This window comes from Aquarana catesbeiana, linkage group LG08 (genome assembly GCF_042186555.1).
Source record: "Aquarana catesbeiana isolate 2022-GZ linkage group LG08, ASM4218655v1, whole genome shotgun sequence".
Classification (NCBI taxonomy): Eukaryota; Metazoa; Chordata; class Amphibia; order Anura; family Ranidae; genus Aquarana; species Aquarana catesbeiana.
The window spans coordinates 34298048-34316432 of NC_133331.1; the positions used below are offsets into that span (position 1 = coordinate 34298048).

The 18385-nt window shown below is 39.7% G+C and overlaps 1 protein-coding gene across 2 annotated transcripts in view; it reads left to right on the top strand.

The window, feature by feature from the left end:
- TCERG1L (transcription elongation regulator 1 like) overlaps positions 1-18385 on the top strand; it is a 325277-nt gene that overhangs the window by 113993 nt on the left and 192899 nt on the right. The gene's annotated exons all lie outside the window — the stretch shown is intronic.

Consider the following 18385-nt stretch of genomic DNA (forward strand, 5'->3'; position numbering starts at 1 on the left):
TACCCGGTGACCCCGCCCCCCTCTGATGCACAGGACTTCCCTGTGGCATTCCCGTGACGTCAGAAGGGGGCGGGGTTACGTAACGGGTGACCCTGCCCCCCTCTGACATCACAGGGAATGCCACAGGGAAGTCCCGTCAAGTCCCGTGCATCAGAGGGGGGCAGGGTCACCGGGTGGCCCCACCCCACCGTTATTTAAGGACCGTCAGAAGAGGAGAAGCGTCACACAGCGGGAGCCTCCCTCCATGCCATCATGGATGCGGAGCGGCCGAAAAGAAGGTGAAGACAAGAAGATGAAGAGATGAAGATGAAGATAAAGATGAAGAAAGAAGCGTAACACAGCGGGAGCCTCCCTCCATGCCATCATGGATGCGGAGCGGCCCAAGGAGAAGAAGGGAAGAAGACGCCGACGCCGCGAAAGGAAGATGCCGGACGAGAACACCGGAGGAAGAACCAGGAGAACCAGAAGAACCAGAAGAAGAAGAAGATGGAGGAAGAAACCGAAGGAAGATAGAAGAAAGAAGAAAGAAGCCCCCCGCCCGCAGACCCCCACAACCACCGGCCAAGGGTTGTGAGGATGAGGCCCTTGTCCTCATCAACTTGGGGACAAGGTGTTTTGGGGGGCTACCCCAAAGTACCCTCCCAATGTTGAGGGCATGTGGCCTGGTATGGTTCAGGAGGGGGGGCCGCTCTCTCATCCCCCCTCTTTTCCTGCGGCCTGCCAGGTTGCGTGCTCGGATAAGGGTCTGGTATGGATTTTTAGGGGGACTCCACGCCATTTTGTTTTTTAATTTTGGTGCTGGGTTCCCCTTAAAATCCATACCAGACCTGAAGGGTCTGGTATAGATTTTGAGGGAGACCCCACGCCATTTTTTTTAAAAAATTTTGGCTGGGGTTTCCCTTAATATCCATACCAGACCTGAAGGGCCTGGTATGGAATTTAGGGGGGCCCCCCCACGTCATTTTTTAAAAAAATGTTGGTTCGGGGTTCCCCTGTGGTGAATTCCCATGCCGTTTTTATCAATGAACTTTTATGTGTATTGTCGGACCGGCAATTCATTAATAGCCGCGAGTAGTTTTGAATGACTTTTTTCCTTTGAAATGTCATTTTGCTGTCAGACTGTTCTAAAAATGGGAAACATGCGCCCCTTTACAGGCATACTATAGACACCCCCAGGTATGAAATTTAAAGGGATATTACACTTTTATTTGTTTCACTTTAAGCATTATTAAAATCACTGCTCCCGAAAAAACGGCCGTTTTTAAAACTTTTTTTTGCATTGATCCATGTCCCCTGGGGCAGGACCCAGGTCCCCAAACACTTTTTATGACAATAACTTGCATATAAGCCTTTAAAAATAGCACTTTTGATTATTCATGTTCGTGTCCCATAGACTTTAACGGTGTTTGAACAAATTTTTTGCCTGTTCGCAAGTTCTGGTGCGAACCGAACAGGGGGGTGTTATGCTCATCCCTACACACGGCAAGGAATTGTCGGCCAACAATTACGAACGTAGTGACGTACTATGTTTTTCAGCCTTTTAGCGCCACCCTTTGGGCTCCTTTTGCTAATTTCGTGTTAGTAGAAGTTTGGTGAGTGTTGATTCACGCTTTTCATTTCGCACTTTTCATTTCGCACTTTTCATTTCGTGCTTTTCAGTATGTTTCTGAACAGCCGCTCGTCAACCAGACATGTTGCAGAATCGGAGGAGATAACGTGTTATTTATTATTGACCTTGGAGTTATTGCTTTGACATTTTCGTGGTTTTTCAGCTCTTTAGTGCCATCCTTTGGGCTCCTTCTGCTAATTTCATGTTAGTAGAAGTTTGGTGAGTGTTGATTCGCGCTTTTCTTTTCGAGTTTTCATTTAGCGCTTTTCAGTTTGCGCTTTTCATTTTGTGCTTTTCAGTTCGTTTCTGAACGGCCGTTCGTCACCAGCCATGTTGCGGAATCGGAGGAGATAACGTGTTATTTATTATTGACCTTGGAGTTATTGCCTTGACATTATTTTTTTGGTTGAATAATGATTTGGTTTGGTATATTTTCTATATTTTTGGATGCATAGAATGCACTTTTTGGTTAAGTTCTATTGGCAGATAGCATGTCTAATTTTATTTGTTTTCTTTTTTTAATGCACAATAAAAGAATTGTGGAGAATAATACTTGGCTATGTGTTTTACTTCAAATGACAGTTTGGGAGTAGGCAGTTACATTTTAAAAAATACAATGTAAAATTGACAAGGGACCAACATAGTTGTATCTTTGTTCTTAAAAACTACGGGATAATGGTGTAGTAACTTGCCCAAATAAAAAAAAAGAAAAAAAAGCATAATAATATTATTCTTGATATCACTAGAAAAAAAAAAAAGCCTTTGAAAATTTGCTTGCAATAACTCCATCAGTATCACCAGCAAAGCATCTTCATTATCATCCCATAATAGAAGAAGAGAATTGTGCGCTGCATTTCGAGATTTCATAATTTGCCACATCACGAATGTTAATTCTCCATTACGAACGCTAGTTTACAAGACCGACTGCTTCTGCTTCCGAGCATGCGTGTTTGTACTTTGGACTTTTGTCCGACGGACTTGTGTACACACGCTCGGAAAATCCGACAACAGACATTTGTTCGTGGAAAATTAGAAAACCTGCCATCCAACATTTGTCCGCGGAAAATCCGACAACAATTGTCCGATGGAGCGTACACGCAGTCGGATTTTCTGCCAACTGCCTGTCATTGAACATTTCCCGTCGGAAAGTCTGATCATGTGTACGAGGTTAAAGGGAATATTTTGAGCAATTTGTTAATGTTGAGAAAGGATGCTATAGGCAACACCTGCTCTTCCTTCTATTCAGCGTTTAGATTTATTCTCCTTTTTTCCTATGGTATAACAAAATCCTGTAGAAATCTCAGATCCACAGAGGAACATTTCCAATGGGAAAACATAGCATCTACCCAGAGCTGATAAGGAGATGACTGTACAAACTTTCAGTGGAAAACCAAATTAGACAACATAAAAAAAAAAAAAATCTGAGGTAAATATGACATTTTTTTTGCAAGCAGCATTTCCTAGTTCCCATTGTGTAAGCACCAGATGGTCTTAGTTTTTAATCTGCAGCACAACAAGCTGCATCTCTCTTTTGTCAACTCAACATATTTTTTCTGTTATGTTATGTCGTTGTAGTAGATAAAAGAAAACTTAATCCTGTGTTTTAAATAATTATATAGTGTTTCTGCTTAACTGCTTCCCGACTGCTGCACGCCGATGTACGGGTGCGCAAAAGGGCGTACCAGTACGCGGGAGCGTGCTCGCTGGTCCCGCGGACTCGATGTATGCCGGTGGCCCGCGATCGCGACGAGGAGAGTAATTTCCTTGTTCTGCCGTGTGACATGACAGGGAGCTATGGCTCCCTGTCATCGGGAGCAGTGATCTCTGTCATTTCCCTGGTAGCCCATCCCCCCTACAGTTGGAACACGCTGAGGGAACACATTTAACCCCTTGATCGCCCCCTAGTGTTTAACTCCTTCCCTGCCAGTGACATTTATACAGTAATCAGTGGCTATTTTTAGCTCTGATCGCTGTATAAATGTCAGTGTCAAAAGTGCCCGATCTGTCCGCCGCAATGTCACAGTCCCGATATAACTCACAGATCACCGCCATTACTAATAAAAACAAAATAATAATAAAAATGCCATAAATCTATCCCCTATTTTGTAGCCGCTATGGAGGGTTATTTACTAAAACTGGAGCGTGCAAAATCTAGTGCAGCTCTGCATAGAAACCAATCAGCTTCCATGTTTTATTGTCAAAGCTTAACTGAACAAACTGAAGTTAAAGGCTGATTGGCTCCCATGCACAGCTGCACCAGATTCTAAGTGCACCAGTTTTAGTAAATTTTCCCCTATAACTTTTAAAAACCAAACATCACCAAAAATATGTAGAAGAATACATATCGGCCTAAACTGAGAAATAAATGAGTTTTTTTATATATTTTTGGGGGGGGATATTTATTATAGCAAAAACTGATATAAACCCAAATTGAGCATCTCTGGAGAGACCTAAAAATGGCTGTCCACCAACGTTTACCATCCAACCTGACAGAACTGGAGAGGATCTGCAAGGAGGAATGGCAGAGGATCCCCAAATCCAGGTGTGAAAAACTTGTTGCATCTTCCCCAAAAAGACTCATGGCTGTATTAGATCAAAAGGGGCTTCTACTAAATACTGAGCAAAGGGTCTGAATACTTAGAACCATGTGATATTTCAGTTTTTCTTTTATAATAAATCTGCAAAAATGTCAACAATTCTGTGTTTTTCTGTCAATATGGGGTGCTGTGTGTACATTAATGAGGAAAAAAATGAACTTAAATGATTTTAGCAAATGGCTGCCATTTAACAAAGAGTGAAACATTTAAGGGGGTCTGAATACTTTCCGTCCCCACTGTAAATGCTGCCTCTATTTACATATGAATGCCGGTTATTTACATGTAAACACAGGTTCTGCAGGTGAGTCATCTGTACACAACAATAGGGCAGAGCTGGGCAGCATTAGTAGCAGCACTTCACAAAGAGATATCAGGACACAGCACAGGACTAAAAATTCACTGGACAAGGGAATTTAAACCAGGATAGTTGGTAAGTATGAGGCAGCTGCTTTGGGCCCCACAACAATGCAGGGCCAAGGGCAGCTGCCCCTTTTGCCCTGCCTTAAAGATGGCCCTGCTTATGACATCATGTACAGCTCTCTCTCTCACTGTTGTAAGAGTTTGCCAGGAATGGAGGGGATGGTGAGTCTTAAGACGGCCAATGAGAGCTGCAGAGCTGGAGGTGTGCCCCTATGTGTCTGTGTATCCAAGAAGTGAACAGGCAGCAGCTTCAGCTGCCCACAGTTAAAATGGTTGCAGCCAGACTCAGTGGAGGGAGATTTCTGCAGCATATTTGGCAAGTACAGAATCACAGTGGGGGTTATTTACTAAAGGCAAATCCACTTTGCACTACAAGTGCACTTGGAAGTGCAGTCGCTGTAAATCCGAGGGGGACATGCGAGGAAAATAAAAAACAGCATTTTACCTTGCACATGATTGGATGATAAAATTAGCAGAGCTTCCCCTCATTTCTGATCTACCCCTCAGATTTACAGCGACTGCACTTCCAAGTGCACTTGTAGTACAAAGTGGATTTTCCTTTAGTAAATAACCCCCAGTATATATGAAATAATATGCAAAGTGGTTGGAGGGAAGCTTCAGAATGGCAAAGATGTTTTTATTACAAATTATGTGAGCAGACTGCAGTTCCTCTTTAAGAATTAGAGAGCAGATGTCAGCAGATATGAAGAATAGCTCAAGGCTTGCTTCAGTTAGCATATACAATGGGTTCTGCGCCTCTGTCTACCCACTGAGATCATTTCAAAACTGAGATCAATTGTTCAAACTTTGACGATTCCAGATGTTTCTTATTTTCCATTAGACCCTTTTGGACAAAAAGGCTCTTTAAATCTCCCAAGTTGTACCCAGGTTCAATTGTATCTGTCAGATAAAATTAAGATGAACTGTCATATCGCACTTTGGCAGAGTGTGGTCTACATATTGAACAGCAACCGACACTACTGATAGGAAAGTCTTATCATTTTCTTTATTTTATTTCCCAACTCAAATAAAACAAAGCGGTGTACAATGTGACTGTTCAAATTGCAGCAGTGTAGCAGACAGAAAGATTTCATTAACCTTGCAGCTTCTTCCTTTCCTTCATCAAATTGAGTGGCAAACGGCATAATAACAAAGGTAAATAAAAGTTATAGGCTATAGATTGGAAAATTTGAAGTGACTACATAGAAATATGAAACAGAAAGCACCATCTGTTTAGTAAACTCATTGCCACCTGTTCATTGGCTCCCGAAATGATTTAGTGTTTTCAGTGTAATTTTCCTTTCTGGTGTGGAACAGCTGGGATGTGCCTGAGCCTTCTATTTGTCTGCTGTAAAACAGCCAAGCGCTCCTGCTACATTGCAAAAACAATTCTGTTCTATGGCCTTTCTTGTTCTGTCAGTTTACCTCATTAGGGTGGTTTGTTGATAGCAAACAAATCGAGAGCTCAATAATGTTTTGCTGCTCTTCATTCAGCAGCTTTGTGATGGTTGAGAGCGCCATTTAAAAGTAGAACTGAGGAAAGGTAATGCGTTTCGCTACATACCTGGCTTGCACTGATTTTTAGAAAAGACTAAACAATTGGTCTGTTGGCATTACTCTACCAGCTCCAGTTGATAAAAGTTAACGTGTGTTCCTGGCCAAAATGTTTTAATTAGTTTACAAAAGAGTAGGGAAGGCGTACAATCTCTGCCAGATATTTACTGCTGTCTGGGGCTCCATCGGGGAGCCTGTAGGCATGGCCCAAATACCCATTTTGGGAGGAATCACACACACAATGTACACAGTGCACTGATATATTCTGTACTGATCTTGTGCAGGCTTATTAGCATAACTTATCTTTGGCACTCTTGTAAAATTGTTCGCTGAATAAACAGTCTCATTGTTTGACAGTGTCCCTATGTGAGGCATCTCTTAGAGGTGGAAGACCGCACTGGAATCACTTGCTCGGTTGAGGGTCTGTAAGTGAATGATGTGATGGTGGGGGCGGGTTTGGGAAGTTTGCTCCCGGTAAATCCAGTCCAACTTGGCAGAAAGGTGGCGGTGGGCCCCTTTTGACGGCTTGGGCTGCTATCTCTGGGTGCGGCCTCAAGGTCGTTTCTGGATAAACTTGTGAGGATAGGTTAAAAGAAGCGCCCAGTATCCAATCCGAAGTCAATAAAAGGTGAATGGTCGTTTTTATTGGAAATAGTAGAACATGATAACATAACCAATGTGATTCGGGGGAACAAAGACTCCCCCTTCTTCAGGGTTGCTGCTCTATGCTATGATGGATGGATGTGTGCCCAAGATAGAGTGTCTGTGACACTGGGAGCGGGACGATTGCGATATTCTCCGGCAGTGTAGCATGGAGAGAGAAGGCATGACTTCTGCAGCCTGCCCTGTCTCCATGCTCCTGTACTGATTACTGGAGTGTTTGAAGTGATGAGGGAGCCTTCTGGGAGCTAACTTTGCTTGGCTGGAACTTCTCTTTACGCTGTGCTGTCCCTCACAAGCGGGTTCCTGTTCATAAGCAGTCACTCACCCAAAGTGCCCCAAAATTATGTGGGTTCCCTTGTTTAAAAGGTTTCACAAATGGACGGAATTCAAAAACTCTCAGGATTATAAAGCAACCTTTACATAATAACAGAACCCATCTGCGAGAAATTAACTTCATAGAAATTTCTGAGAAACTACTACAATAATCGCATATTATTTTTATGCTTCTCCCACCCATTTTTTATTTTATTTTCTCGTCTTCCCCCTCATCCTCAATGTGTTATATTCCATTCTAAATATCACCACTTCCATACAAAAATGTCTATATATTGAATAAATGTATGCATAATATCAAAACTTAGACAAAGTATATAATCATATTGATACCATATTCTACTATAAATTGAACTAAAACCCAACCGTCATATGTAATTTGTTTACGCGTTAATACCAACATTACGTTGTAATTTGTTCTTATGTTCATTCAATAAAAACTTTAAAAGAAATGGTTTCCTGACCAAAATGGCCACCAAACTCTCCCGCAAGGTCTATGTCCATTTGGGCAACTTCCCTTCCCAAGTAAACTGCCCGAATCCCTAAGAGGCCGATTCCCTTATGAGATCCCTCTTCCAGTGTAGTGATGGCACAAGCTCCCCTACAGATGGGAAGACTACCTGCACCTGCCTATAGATCCCTGACATTCTTTTCCAATAATAAGGTTGTCATCAAGACAAAAAGTGAGAGGCATCTCCAATAGAGACAAAGGCAGCAATCAAATAATAGTAGAATAGGGAAAGGCAAAAACCCAACTTTAGCTTAATTCTCTTTGGGTTGCCAATGGGCATTTCCCTTTTATTCTCATCTTAATAACAATATTGCCATTGGGACAGGAAAGAAATAGAAAGACCTTAGAGAACAGTAAAACTCCATCACTGGCTCCAACCCTTTCCCCTCTATCCAAAACTAAAAAAAAAAAAAAAAAAGAAAGAAAAAAAATTGGGAAAGTTTGGATCAGTAAAGAAAATTAAATGTTCCAGTTCTTGAAAATCTGTCACACCCCATCCATCATCACATGTCCTGTTTGCCACCATACCAGATCCTGAGAGTTATTCTGCAGGGTAATGCAAATTTAGACAGGCAGTTGATAGGGACAGACTATAAGGCTGGGTCCACACCTAATACCGATGCGGCTCCCAGCAGGGGTCCTGTGCATCCCCATTCACCGTTTCAGGTCCGATTTCAGCCCGAATTTTTGCCTGAATTCGGACCTGAAACAGACCAAAAGACTCACAGGGCTCCTGTGCAAATTTGCACCGGAGCCGCAGTGGAGATATGTGAACCGGCTCCATAGAGAGCCGGTCAAAATCTCCTGCTATTGCAAATTGGATGATCTTAGTTCATTAACTACTTCAACAGACTCTACAGTCTTTCACGGACCTAAGATGTTGAAAAATAATTAAATCGTTTCTACCTCTTCAAATGCCATAAAGAATCCTAGTCACAGTATGGGCACTGATAACCTAGCCATGAGCAGAAATGCAAGATTATAGCCTAAGTGTAGGTATTTGTTTTAAAAAAATCTGCAAAAAGGAGGTTATTTACATTTAATGTGAAAACTCAAGTCTCTTGTTCTCATTCATGGAAGCTTTACTATAGCTTTCATGAATTAAAAACGCTCTATGAATGAAGGAGGTGGACCTTTCATGAATCTGCCCACCCTGCATTCATAGATTGCTTTTCATTCCAGGAGATAAGGGAAGGTCTTTGTGCAAGAAATTGGTCAGATATGGTTGTTTTTACATTCAAAACTGAACACTAAAGTATGCCTTTTAGGTTTTTATCAGCAAATGAGACAAGCTGTGAAAATATGTAGAAGGTATTGATGAAAATACTGAACAATGTGTGCATTTTTACCTGCAAAGAACATGTATGCATGTAGCAACACATGGCAATTATCCTAGCTTTTAACACATTGATGTGATCAATTTGAGCAAAGGCATTTTATAAATGGTTTCCATGGGTTAGAATACCTGGCACCTTGATTGATGCCCAATTAAAGGAGATTTATTCTTAAAACAGAAATCCATTATTTGCCTCATAGCTTCCTTCTCCCTCTTTCAAATACAGTAAAACCTTGGTTTGAGAGACAAGCAAAATTTTTGAATACATTTTGACTTGATATACAAGTTATGTCTTGATATAAAAGTAGCGTCATGTCACAAATGAGTATAAAAGAGAAGAGAGGCGTCTCTAAGTGTAGCAATATGGTTACATTTAATGAAGGTACAACATTTAGCAACATATTGCTACACTTAGAGGGGCCTCTCTTCTCTTTAATACTCTGTAGCTCCTGCTGGATTTTGCTTCTAATCCCCTTGTGGAGGCTTCCATTTGTGGATGGACATTTTATGGTTACACAACCTATCATATTGCTATAATCTTTTTATAAGGAATATAAACCGAAGGACCTATGAATAAATGGTTGTGGAATGAGTCATCTGAGTTTCCATTATTTCTTATGGGGAAATTTGCTTTAATATACAAGTGCTTTGGATTACAAGCATGTTTCTGGAACAAATTATGCTCGCAATCCAAGGTTTTACTGTATCTTTATATTTACAAGATTCCCAATATCAGCATGCTGTAAAATCTCATCAGCACAAAGGGATTGATTAAATAAAGGCAACTAGACTATCCCTGAAAATTCCCTGCAATGTGCAACTTCTCTTAAAAAGTAATAACTTTCACCCCCCAGAAGTGGAATGTTCTTTCCGCAGTTCATATGTCATTCTAATTTTAGGTGTCCCAGAGTAAGGTAGTATACTCATAGTCAGCATTAATTTTAAAATATGATGATTATCATGATGATGGATACTACATGCCCCATCTCTGATGTACCTGACTATACTCAGCATGCTGCAACATAATGCAACAATTGTATATATCTTTTTATTCAATACATTGGTGTTTTCATTTACTACATTATGGGATTGATTTAGTGAAGGCAAAAAGACTGTGCACTTTGCAAAACGCAGTTGCACTATGCAAGTGCAGTTGCTCCATGCAAGTTCAGTTGCTCCAAAGCATAGTAAATGAGGTAAAGCTTTGCAAAGAATACCCAATCACGTGCAAGGAAAATGATTGGATGATGCACATGATTGGATGATGGAAGTCAGCAAAGCTTCTGCTCATTTACTAAGCTCTTGAGCAACTGCACTTGGAGAGTGCAACTGCACTTTGCAAAGGGCACAGTCTATTTGCCTTTAGTAAATCAACCCCTATGAGCGCTTTTCATTGGACTTGTTTTTCTTTATGCTGCAACACAAGAACTGTCAGCTTAAGCCCTACTCACCACTATATTCAATCCCACCCACTTCAGAGGATTTTCCAAAAACATTGTTTTTAAGGTGTGCTTTTGTGTGGCACATATTCAGGTATCCAGTAATATATTCCAATAACACACATTCCTGGAAAAGGCTTATAACAGGTGGTTGCTGTAGTAACTACTGGTTGGGAACCACTGTAATGACACCCCGAGTATGAAAGGGGTTAAAGTCGTTTAGGACATTCCATACCCAAACACAAAGGCAGCTATCGAACACTTCAATCAGCAAGAAACCCATACGAATAATTCTCCCCCAAATACGAGACAAGGCTCTGTGTGTCTTGAGGTTCAAGCAGGAATCAACTCATTTATTATCACACATGGACACAACAGATAAAATAACTCAGAGACTTTTTCCCTTGGAAAAGAGGGCGGGTTAAACTGTCCAATGACAATAGACACACAGGTCAGGTGTGTTCAAACTTCTCATCAGTAAACAGTCTTATCAGCAAGGGGCTGCTGGAGGAATCCCCCCTCCCTTCATAGAGATAAACATCCCATAATATCAGACACAATAGAACATTGGAATACAGCCACACCCCAAACATCACAGCAAATAGTACACAACATAATGAGACAGCACACATTATATATACATATATACAGCATTGAGTCTGACTAGCACAGATCATAATGGGGTTCTCATTCACCTTGTGCCCCTGTTAGTGACTCCCGTCACAATGGCATATCCAGGGTCCCCAGAGTCTGTGTGTCTTGGGGACATGGACCTGAATCTAAAGTAACACCACCTCCAGGGTTTCCAGGCATACAGCTCACAACGAGCACCGTTCCCCCAAATGCCAGGGCCCATAATCGGTAGGCAAGAGGCTTGCATTCAGTCCCCTCCAAAAGCCTCTGTCCTGGCTAGGTCTTTCACAACCACTATAAACATAAGATTAAAGCATATAGCCCCAGCACACAGTAGATCTTTAATTTGCATCCAAAAGGTTTATTAAAGCATTCATATCACAGCAAATAATTATTTTCAGGGCCATGCAAGACCCCTTCATCAAATGCCTGAAAAAATATTTGCAATTGTGCATGGATCAAAAACATTGCAATTCTTTGCTGTGATTAAAAAAAAAAACTTTTTAACAAGTGCTGGAGAATATGCTCTAACGCACCTAAGTATATCTCAACCCTCCATCACTATCAGTCTGTAATTGACCAAGTCAATCAACATATGTCTGTATTGAACCACTGCTGCCTCTGATAATATCTTTCTCTGTCTGCCCCCTGTCACATTCTGCATCCTTCTATTGGTGTTTTTCAGCATCCGAAGTCTGTGGAAATGTTTTTTTTTATTTTAGGAATATTACACCTGAAATAAATAAAGGCACAACACCGAAATACTCAACATAATCCAAAACCCTAAAATATAATATGCAACTAGAGTGTTTCCCCCCGGTCACTATTATAAGTTTGATTAAGGTGTTTCAAATACATTGTGCAGGGCTAAAGATTAGATAGTAATAAGATCAGTGGCGGCCCGTCCGTAAAGGGTGCTTGGGCACTGCCTCCCCTATCCATGCGTCCGGAACCCGGATCTACATATCAGTGGTGCCAGACCATGGATTCCAATGTGGCAGGGTATTTTTTTGAAGCACCTGATGAGAGCCAGAGGCTCTAATAGGCTTCAAAAAAGAGTGTGCTTCAGCGCAGAGCATTGCACTCCGAGGCCATCCAGTTGTATGAATATAGAGAATGAATTTTTGCTATTATCACACTAAAGTTCCTCTCTGCCAATCAGGAGGTAGGTCTGTGAGACCTGTTTCCCGATTGGCCAAAGCGTCAGGGGATGCTATTGGATGCCTAGCGCTTTGATGGAAGACACACGGCAGAGGAAGATGGAGGAGCGGAGACGCTGCTGCCCGCACTCCAGAAGAGGACACCACAGTCCTGCCACACATGCGGGTAAGTGCTGGGGCGAACTGCCCACAGGGGATGGGGGGTTGCTGTGCCACACCGCCAGGGGGTGGTGTTGTTTGTTTGCCCCCCCAAAGAAGCACCCACCAGCCACCACTGAATAAGATACTGAAACAAATTAGGGCAGAATAGGGCCCTAGGTAAAGTTTCAGCTTTAGCCCCTCCATCCCTTTGATTGACCTTGCTGTAGATTGCTACAGATGCAGAGAAGTGGCCCCATTTGCACTGTCTGTAGTGGTATGGCCCAATCCAACACCAACTGCCTACAAGTATATCCTTACAAAAATAGTAAGTCAATTCTTTCCAACAAAGGCACAGCATTGGAAATGAATGGGATCCTCTGCCAGATCTTTGTAGCTGTCTTTGTTCCCATGTGGGAGATCTCCTCTATTATTGTGTGGTCACTAAGACTGTAAGTGAGGTGAATTCTCTCAGTCAAGGACTCAGAAAACAATAAAAACCCAGCAGAAATTGTAACCCTTCCCCAATCTAGCTGAAACCAAAAAAAAAGAGGGGACTTGAATTGGACTTCAATTCCGGACAGTCGTTTAATTAGCCTTTCCTATCAATTTTTAGGACTAGATATAGACAGACACTGCTCAATTAAAATTATATTCAAGTCAAATTTAATTTAGAAAAATATGCTGTTTTTGGCATACATGACGCCATTCTTTCATGTTAGAATTGTATTTGTATATTGTTTCTACAAAAAACCTTCACCGAAAATAGTACATCTTCATCAGTAATAATGATAATTAAATTAGCTTTGAGTTTAATAGTACAATAAAGCTCATGTGCACATACTGTAGACATAAGACAGGGCTTGCTAAACATTTTTGTACAAAGGATACATAGACAATAACAATCTTCTAAGTGAGGAAAAAATATACATTATCAAAGTAGTCACATGATGGCAGATGATGAAAAAATGATCCAGGTACAGGATTTGTCTTAAATACATACTGTGGGCTAAAATTGCTGAATTTTTCCCTGGAGGAAGATTCCAAAGACTTGAAAAGTTAAAACTGACCATCTGTACTAGCACTGAAGTATAGAACTACACGCTGGTAATCAACAAAACAGGAGAAATCCAGCCAACAGAGGATGTATGCCCAAAGTCTTAAAACCAATGACTATGAATGCAAAGAGACGCGCTCAGTCCATAAGTCCATAAATCAAAAATAACTATTGGTGGGAGCCATCCTAAGAGTGTGTCCAACTCTGAAAAGATATAAGAAGAGAAGAGAGAGGGGGTAGGCACCAACTGAGTGTAGTATTGAGGTACAGACTTTATTATCACAGGATTAAGAAAACTCAAATAGTATAAATGGTAAAAGTGCTCATCAATAGCACTCAGCCCTGGGGGGGGGGGTCCCTTCTGGTTCTGAACCCCCCTAGTAATCAAAGTAATCAAAGTAATCTGCATCCTTCACAACACACTTTTGGCTTGAAACTTCATAAAGTTTATCGAAACCGTCAGCAAAGGCCTCTTTGGAATCGATCGCAGAACTGCTGTCTTTCTTGGATTGCCGCCGCGTCTGCAAAACGTGCTCCTTTCATTATGATCTTCAGGTGGGGAAACAGAAAGAAGTCTGCAGGCGCCAGATCAAGGATGTACAGTGGATGCTGCTTGGTTTCCGGATCAAACTAGTAGCACCAGGTTTCATCCCCTGTAAGGATGGTTCACAATAAGGATGGATCCAAGTCACACATGGTAATGAAATCTTTAGAGATTTCCATCTGTTTTGCTTTCTGTTCAGCCTTGTACACACGATTGGACTTTCCGACAACAAAACCGTGGAATTTTGTCCGAAGGGCGTTGGCTCAAACTTGTTTTGTAAACACGCGGTCGCACAAATGTACTACGTGGTTTTTCAGCTCTTTAGCGCCACCCTTTGGGCTCCTTCTGCTAATTTTGTGTTAGTAAAAGTTTGGTGAGTGTTGATTCGTGCTTTTCTTTTCGAGTTTTTCATTTATTGCTTTTCATTTCGTGCTTTTCAGCTCGTTTCTGAACGGCCGTTCGTCAACCAGATATGTTGTATGAGATAACGTGGTATTTATTATTGGCCTTGGAGTTATTGCTTTGACATTATTTGTTTGGTTGAATAATGATTTTATTTGGTACATTTTCTATATTTTTGGATGCATAGAATGCACTTGTTGGTTATTTCCTATTGGCAGATAGCATGTCCATTTTTTTTTAATGCACAATAAAAAAATTGTGGAGAATAATACTTGGCTATGTGTTTTACTTCAAATGACAGTTTGGGAGTAGGCAGTTACATTTTAAAAAATACAATGTAAAATTGACAAGAGACACCAACATAGTTGTATCTTTGATCTTAAAAACTATGGGATAATGGTGTTGTGGTAACTTACTCAAATAATAATAAAAAAAAAACATAATAATATTATTCTTGATATCACTAGAAAAAAAAAGCCTTTGAAAATTTGTTTGCAATAGCTCCATCAGTATCACCAGCAAAGCAGCTTCATTATTATCCCATTAAAGAAGAAGAGAATTGTGCGCTGCATTTGGAGATTTCATAATTTGCCACATCACGAATGTTAATTCTCTATTACGAATGCTAGTTTGGACTTTTGTCCGACAGACTTGTGTACACATGCTCGGAAAATCCGACAACAGACATTTGTTGGCGGAAAATTTGAGAACATGCTAGCCAACATTTGTTGGCAGAAAGTCCGACAACAATTGTCCGACTTACCTCCAACAACCTCACATCCAACATTTCCCCTCGGAAAACCCAATCGTGTGTACGCGGAATTCATCTGTCAGCTTGTGTGGCATAAACTGGGAACAGATCTTCCTCTTACCCAAATCTTCACGGACGATGGTGCACACCATGTCCTTGCTAATGCCCAATTCCTCCACCATCAATTGTACAGTCAGTCACTGATATTGTGCCAGCATTTGTCGGATTCGCTCGATGATGTCTGGGGTTCTGTTTATCAATGGCCACCCCGAACACGGCTCATCCTCAGTCATTTCCTTCCCGTCCCAAAATCTAAACACATTTTCTGCTCACAGCTTCCGTCTCGTACACTCACACCAACATTTAATGCGTCTCCATCACCGTTTTCCCCAAAATGTAGCAGAACTTGATGTTCACTCGTTGCTTCATTGTACTGTTACCCTACCGCTCACACTGACCACGTTCGACTGCCCACAGCAGCATTACTCTGATGGTCATGTGTACTCCACGCTAGGTGGCGCTTCTTGATGTGTCTCTAGATAGCAATGTGCATGCGCGTGCACCTGGCCCATGATGCTGTTGGGCTATCAGACAATTCACCAAACTTTTTAGACACACCACAAACAGAAGCAATCCTGACAGTAGATGGGGGACAAATGTAGGAAAAACATTGGCAATATAATACAAGGGCAACAAACTGCCAAATTTGAGAGTCCTTGGGCAACAAACAGTCATTGTTCACAATACATGACCAATAAATATTGGTCACAATATGTTGCCAAGAAATGGACAATACTGGTTCTACAGGGCAAAGAAATTTGTGTGCAATTTGTGGCAATATATAAGCAACAAATGGGCAGTCATGACAATACATGGGCAACAATCATAACAATATGTTGACCACAAATGGGCAATTATTGCAATACTCCGGTAATCAGGACAACATACAGCCACCATATCACAAATCGTGGTGGCATACAGGTATCAAAAGGATGGTACTTACAATACATGAGCAACAAATGGACAGTTGTGGATATATATTAGCAACAAATAGGCAGGCATGACAATACAATAGTCGCAAATGGGCAATTGAGACAATATTTAGCCAACAACTAAACAATTGTGGCATTTTAATACTCTGGTAACAGATAATGTAATAGTTAAGTTATTATTAGTTAATTATTATTTCAGATTTCCGAACTTCCAAATTTCCAGATTTACGAATTCACTAATTTACTAATTTACAAACTTACTAATTTATGAATGTACAAATTTATGAATTTATGAATGTACGAATTTAAGAATGTACGAATGTACGAATTTACGAATATACGAAATTATGAATGTACGAATTTACAAATGTACGAATTTACGAATGTTCGAATGTACGAATTTACTAATTTTCGAATATTTGAATTTACGAATATTCAGAAAAATTCGTTAAACGGGTTTTCGTTAATTTGGATTTTCCGAATTAACGAATTTGTCAAAATTTGTTAAAAAACGAATTTGGAACAAAATGAATTGCACATGTCTAATAATCTGGACAACATAAGCGCAGCATATGGACAGTCATGGTGACATACGGATAACAAACTGACAGTACTGACAATACGTAATAAATGGACATTTTTGGATTTAAATTAGCAAAAAACAAGCAGACATGACAATACAAGGGCAACAAATGGGCAATCATCTCAATACACAGCCAGCAAAAGACCAATGCTGACAGTGCACAGGAGTCAAATGGCAATTGTGGCAATAATTGTGCAACACATGGATGGTTCTGACAGATAAGGGTAGGAAAAGGAAAGCATAAGATGGTTGATTTTCTAAAGGCAAATGGGATTTTCACTTTGGAAGGAAAATAGCAATTTGAAAGGGAAATTGTCTCAGACCTTGAATGTGGTGAAGTTTCATTTGAACAGAATATCCAATCACATTCAAGGAAAAAAAAAAACAGGATCTTTGCTTGGACATGATTGGATGTTGAAAGCCAGCAGACCTTCTCATTCACTAAGTTCTGGTGCAAATTCCCTTGTGAAGTGACCAGCTTTTTTACCTTTAGTATATAAATCCCAATATGCGGGCAGAAAATTGACAACATTGGGTACAAATGGACAGTTGTGAGAATCCATTGTGCAGAACGAAAAAAAAAATGTGTTTTGATTTGTTTCAATTCGTTTTTAATAATTTTGTTTAGTTAAATGTGTTAGATTTGTTTGATTCGTTTTTGGAATTTGTCTTGTTTCGTTTATTCATTTTCTAATCAGCAATCAAATTTATTCTATTTGAAATTCAAATTTAGGAAGACTGTTATATTCTTTCTCTTATTTTCTACTTTATTCTGTTCTGTTGTCTTTTCTATTATATCCTTTTCTATTCTATTCTTTTCTCTTATTTTCTATTCTTTTTTAATCTTTTCTATTCGAATTTGAATTTATTCTATTAGAAATTCGAATTTCGTAAGATGGTTATATTCTTTCTATTTTGCTCCATTCTATTCTATTGTTTTTTCTATTCTATTCTTTTCTGTTCTCTTCTAATCTTTTCTATTCAAATTCAAATTTATTTTATTTGAAGTTTGAATTGTAGGATGATTATATTCTTTCTATTTTATTCTATTCTATGCTATTCTATTCTAGGCTAATGTTTATTCTATTCTATTCATTTCTATTTTATTCTTTTTTATTCAAATCTGTTTTATTAGAATTCAAATGTATTATTTTCGAAATTTGAATTTCGGAACATGGTTATATTCTTTTTATCCTATTCAATTCTATTCTATTGTTTTTTTCTATTCTATACTATTCTATTCTATTCATTTTTTTTTCAATTCTAATCTAATTTTATTCAAAGTTATTCTGTTTGAAATTCCAATTTTGGAAGATGGTTATATTAGTTTTATTTTATTCTATTCTATAATTTTTTTTATTCTTTTCTAATCTATTCCTTTAATTTATATTGTATTTTTTTCTATTCTATTTTGTTCTGTTTTACTCTATTCTTTTCTATTCTATTCCTTTATTTTCTATTCTATTCTGTTCTGTTTTACTCTTCTTTTCTATTATATTACCTTTTTTTTTATTCTATTTTATTCTATTATTTTATTTTATATTCTATTCTTTTCTATTCCTTTTTTTTCTTTTATACAGTCAGGTCCATAAATATTGGGACATCGACACAATTCTAATCTTTTTGGCTCTATACACCACCACAATGAATTTGAAATGAAACA